This window comes from Rhagoletis zephyria, unplaced genomic scaffold (assembly GCF_001687245.7).
Source record: "Rhagoletis zephyria isolate East Lansing unplaced genomic scaffold, Rhagoletis_zephyria_1.1 Rzeph_scaffold_00494, whole genome shotgun sequence".
Classification (NCBI taxonomy): Eukaryota; Metazoa; Arthropoda; class Insecta; order Diptera; family Tephritidae; genus Rhagoletis; species Rhagoletis zephyria.
This window is the reverse complement of record NW_016157578.1, coordinates 219,689-225,688: the sequence shown is the minus strand read 5'-3', so window position 1 is coordinate 225,688 and position 6,000 is coordinate 219,689. Positions and strand designations below refer to the sequence as shown.

Here is a 6,000-nt window from a genome sequence, read left to right as displayed (position 1 = left end):
CTACGCAATAGCTTTTTCCTAAATTTCAGTTCTTTTACTCCATTTATTCAAATAAATTTAATTAAAAGGTTTGAAATTTTAAGAAAAAGCAATTGCTTAGTTTTTTTTCATAAGGCCCAATGAAACATCCACTTCAATACCCGAACTGTACGTCTGCTGCATTTTACATAAATTTGCATACATTTTACTAAAGCAACAAAACGACTTCAGATGTTATTTATTGACACACAAAATAATTTTAACCCCACTGAAATTAGTAACGCTTAAACTTAAAAAATTAATGTAATTTGGAAATATCATCTTATGAATAAGCACTGCTCTAATAACTTATTTTAACTTACATACAAAACACTTCAAACGGAGAAGCTGCGATTATACGTGTGTGTATGTTAGTCGGAAATCCGCTCCTATGAAGCAGGAAAAATGCAGCACAAAGAAACCTGGAAAGAAAAGGGTTCACTTGTTAGATTGTTTACTTATAGCCACTTGTTTCAGTTTAAATCACGTGTGTGTGTGTTAATCGGAACTGTGTCCCAATGAAGCAGGAAAAATGTAGCACAAAGAAACCTGGAAAGAGAAGAGTTCACTTGTTAGATTGGGTACTTATAGTCACTTGTTTCAGCTTAAATTACGTGTGTGTGTGTTAGTCGGAACTGTGTCCCCAGATGCGTTAGTCGGAAATCCGCTCCTATGAAGCAAGAAAAATGCAGCACAAAGAAACCTGGAAACAAAAGCGTTCACTTGTTAAATTCTTTACTTATAGTCACTTGTTTCAATTTAAATTACGTGTGTGTGAATGGAACACCGTGTCCACAAAAGCTAATTGATGATGTCGCTCCTCTGGGGCAGGAAAAATTAACAAGTGGAGTAGCGCTGAAGTCGAAAGCCAAAAAGTGGAAAGACAAAGAAACCTTTAAAGAAAAGTTCACTGGTTAAATTGCCACGTTATAGTCACTTTCTAATAGCTTCGGACAAGGTTTTCAGGAACCGATTTATAATAGATTTAATTAAATAAAAGCGGAATTTATACATGACCACGTGCCGCACGACCAGAAAATACAATTGGTGAAATAATACCTCACAGTGGGACTCAAATTGTATGCGCTGCGCTTAATTACCACGAAAATTAGATATATTACTCATTAATAATTAGAAAATTTAACTATATTAAGAAATAACTCGAGATTATTGGCAAACTTATCCAAATGCACGCAATCGGAAAAATCAAATGACAGCGAATATGAAGAAAACAAAGCGCAATGATTTTTATACGTAAAACTACTATTTTTTTAGGTAATTTTTAAAAGAAGCAACACGGTGCCATGCCTAAGGGAGCGGGTCGAGAGGGACAACTGCCAGTTTATCTGACCTTTAATTATTGAATCATGCTGCCGGCTGAATAATGCATGCAAGGGCGTAGCCAGGATCTGATATAAGGGGGGGGGGGGTTACAAAATACACTTGTTAATTTTTTATATATTTTGTTTTATTTAATCATTTTTATGCTAATAACGATTTTCAGCAAACTTTTCGATTATTTCCTTCTGAATCATCTCGCGGTTTTCGGTAACGAGTTTTTAAAACTTCTTCGGACAAGTTCTTTCTCTTCCATAAATTGTACTAAAGAATGAGTTCACTTTCCATACCTAGATCATAGATCTGTTGAAAATGCTTCGATTTCTTTTGTACCTTTTCATTGGAACATTTAATCGAATACAATCGGTGTAATCTAGACAGCGAAAGCTGGAGTATTTTCATTGGAAAAGCGAAGTTGAAAACAGGCCGTTAGTGAATGCAGATACGGTATTATTATAGACCGTCGCCAGTACTAATTTTCATTGAAAGATGGGGTTACTTCAGTTTTTTTGTTTACCTGCCAAACATGGTAGAGAAATTTCTGCTCCTATATCGGCTGTAATCATACGAGATTTTTTAATTAGCTCCGTAGTGACTCCTTCTGCATTCTTTCGATCATTCTTAACCACCTCTAAAATATTTTCAATATGCTGATCAACTGCGATGAGGTCTATTGTCTTCATTTGCAAAATGTTTGTTGTAGGTTCCAGAAACATTGAATATTTAGCAATTGTCATTAAAGCAATGATGAACATCGGCCTTGTTATAGCAGCACACAATTGATACGCAGACTTTCTTGTGGAAAAGTTTGCCTGAATTGACAACTTTTCTAAAGCTTCCACAACTTCAAGACAATTTTCTGAAAATTTCCTGATAGCATTATATTTTTCCGACCATCTTGTTTCACACAAACGTGATATATCAGGAGCATAGTTCTTGCGTGTCATTGATTCGCGAAAAAAGTGTATCACATATTTTTGGGTAGAAATAGGACTTCTTATTTCTGGAACCTCGTTTAAGTCATTCACAATAAGATTTAACGGAAGAGGAAGTGTTTTTCTCGTTGGGTTTTCTGGTTGGGTTTTTTCCATCCTGTTTATCACAGAATGGTAAGAGAAACTTAAAGTAGTGTTTCTTCCAATTCTGTACCAATTCAATGATTAACGCTGTGCTTACTTCATTGTAACAACGATGAAAAACGCAGACCTTATGTGGAAATTGAGGGTATAATAACGAATTCGATTACGCATACAATTTAGTATTTTTTTTTACTGATTTTTGAAATTTTCTCCTTCGCTTTGTAGCTGAAAGGAGGCAGGCAGCCCTTGAATGTATTGGAGCTTTCGCACGAGGCGATTTTTTAGGCAACTTTTGCGTTCGACTTACGCAGGGTTCCACGAAAAAAAAATTGAATGGCTAAATATATCTAAATATAAAAAAATATTTAAATATTTGCCATAAAAAGGCATTTGGGTTTTTCAACTTTGCATTCTACTCTTGGTTGAACGGTAGTTCAACTAATCGCTTTCAACAAAGTTGGTCGCCAGCCAACATCTAGCCATTCAACTTTTTTTTTCGTGGAACCCTGCGTGAGTTGGACGCAAAATCGCCTCGTGCGAACGCCTTTTATGTATAAAACTGGCTACACACGACGAACATCTGCGCGCACATGCGCGGCTTGCGGTGCATGTTCGTTGTTTGTAGCGTGGTTGGCGAGCATCGCATTGGAAACAAAAACAACAACCTCATTTTATGTTGATGCTTGTAGTGTGCACATCGCGGATAAATGCATCCAAGCCATGTGCGTTAATTGATTTTTTGATAAATGAGGCTCAATTACTATATGTATATGTATGTACATACATACAAGTAAAATATAAATAAATTTAAGTAACACATACATAAAAAAACCTAAGTCATAAGTATTTCAATTGCATCATCCACGTCTTTCCTTTCCATGTTTGCGCTTTGAGTACAAAATCACTTATGAACCGTTCACCGTCTGTAGCAAACGACAGCGAGCATGTTGGCGCACATGTGCGCGCAGATGTTCGTCGTGTGTAGCCAGTTTAAGTGAAAACTATAGATAGTGCTTACTGGCCGTCTCCACAGGATAAAATTTATTGCTGCCCAGCTGTCATTTTGGTCGCTAGATATAAGTTATATCAGTGGCAATATTTGTGTGGGCTTTTTATATCTTGATAGGCATTTGTAAGATAGCTTTGAAAATGTATTTTTGCCGGATTTAATTACTTAAAATATTTAGAAAATAGGCTATTTTACATCCAATTCCTGCAAATGAAAATGTAGCTGTCAAACTAGATGGCAAGATATAAGCTCTGATATATATTGCTCTTGAAGAGCAATGAGCGGTCTCCATTGGCTATTTATATTCTAACATATGTATCAAGATATAAACTTTATCCTGTGGAGACGGGCAGTTAGAAAACCATCGATACTATTGATACTGGCATCGATAGTTTTCCAGCTTTATGAGGAGCCTATAGTCGGAGGAGAAAGGCCATTGAACTCTTTGGTCTTTCCCAACGGTTTTCTTTTTACCCTCCATTCTTTGCTCTCTCATGTTATTTTTTTTTTTTTGTACCAGGCCCAAATTCAAATTTCTTTAAATTTGTATAGATTTTCTGGGGCAAACCGTAGTTCAATATGTATCAATTGAAGAAAAATCTAATGTCTATTCTCGTCAAAAAATCGAGTCGGAAGGGCTCGATTAATCGATCTTCGATTTAGTCGATTTAAAAACCGTAATACCATGTTCGGACCGACAACGAAAACTCTTTGAAAACGAGTTTTGGGATTGTGGGCTGTAAGATGTTCGCACCGGCTGTTGGAGTTTTCGTTGGCATTTCTTTCATCCTTTGTTTACAGTTTTGTTACGAAAAAACAAAATCAAAATCTTTGTCTTTCATTTACTTATCATTAGCAACTGACAATAAATCCCAACTAGCGTATTAAAGATGCTAAGATATGACTTCCGCTTCGATAAATATATGTAAAATACTAGTGAATACACCGATTGGAATGAGTGGAACGTGAGTTTTCAAGTAGCTTTCAGCGAAAGCTGGTTTTCGTTTGACAGCTTCTAGATGGACGAAAACACAAGTTTTAGGTCGAAAACCAGTTTTCGCTGAGAACCACTTGAAAACTCACGTTCCACTCATTCCAAACGGTGTCTGCTTAAGTTTTTTTCGATTATTTATCGAAGCGGAAATCATATTTTATTATCCTTAATTTGCCATTTCGGATTGATTGTCAATTTTCTGGCCAATGTAAAATAAGAATGGAAGAAAAAGGTTGTTAGTGAAAAGAAAAGTATTTTGATTTTGGTTTTGTGTAGAAAAACTGTAAGCACAGGATATAAGAAATGTCAACAAAAGCACTAACAGTTGGTGGGAACATCCATCAGCCCACAATCCCAAAACTCGTTTTAAAAGTGTTTTCGTTGTCGGTCAGCAACGTTTAACGTAAAGGGCGTGTGTGAATCGGTAACAAAGTTCTATGGGGAAAGCTGTTGAATAATATCTTTACTATTGTGCGACAGTTTTGCCAATCTGCTGTGTGAAATGAAATCTTTTTTGACAGCAGTAAATTTTTTATAACCGCAGATTTATGCGGAATAAAATATTACAAATTGAAGAGAAATTAATATCTTAAGATTATTACTGTGTGGCTAATGCAACGTTTTTGCTGCATTTAAAATGCAACATTTAGCACTTTCGAGCATATTTTTTCGAAGAGCGTTCATGCTATCGCATTTAACAAATGTACATTTACGCGAGTTCGAAATCGTATGCTTTTGACAAACAGGCGTGTTCCAGTCGCTTAGTCAGATCCGTATCTATCACGATCAATTCGCACAGAGAAGATAATGTGCAAGAAACCCTACTGAAAAAGGAAAAAGGAATTTTAATAAAAAAATTCAATACAAAAACTTTAATTGTTTTAACCATAACAGAAAATTTGTTTGTGTGTATGTTCATTTGTTGGTGCGGTCAATTGAAATTTCCTCAACTAAATAAGGAAAAAAAAACAGAGTTGATCACAAATTGAGCCAGATTTCTGTCAGTATCACATCGATGTAGTATTTGCGCAACTTTTCTTCTTCCAAATAATGTAAAATAATAAACGAAATCTCGATCGGCGATCACTGAAACGCAGCTAGCAACTGTGTACGCGAAAAAGCAATGTTGCCACTTTTTCTCATTAAACCATGTTCGAATCGTGGAAATTTTTGAAGATCACAGGGTTGCTTTTCGCATTTCGACTTTTAATGCAGAAATGGAGCTGCATTTAGTCATGGTGAAATAAAAATAAGGTGATGTCAGTTGGGGGTGGTTGTTGTAATTTTGACAAATTCGGTAGCCCGGTTCTTAATGATGCCCTATTGAACAAAAACTACACTAGAAAAACTCCTTTTAGTATTGTGCTGAAAACGTAAGAAAGAACATCACTATCCTAGACATTTCTGTTTAGTTGTGACTTTTCCATTTAATATTTTTTGCAAAAATTGTGATTTGTGTGTATATTCAACAGCTTTTAATTTTGCGATTTTTTGGAGGTTTTCCGGACTTTGGCTACAAATTTAGGTAACCAATTTTAAGTATTTATGCCAAGTGGCAAATA

General features: G+C 35.6%; 1 long non-coding RNA gene across 1 annotated transcript; it reads right to left on the bottom strand.

The window, feature by feature from the left end:
• Nucleotides 1-204: 204 nt before the first annotated feature.
• On the bottom strand, nucleotides 205-905 carry LOC108359957 (uncharacterized). Its single transcript, XR_001847022.1, has 4 exons — nucleotides 787-905; nucleotides 633-721; nucleotides 506-567; nucleotides 205-440 (listed from the first exon to the last, which is right to left on the bottom strand). It is a non-coding gene; the product is annotated as an uncharacterized LOC108359957 (long non-coding RNA).
• Nucleotides 906-6,000: the final 5,095 nt, after the last annotated feature.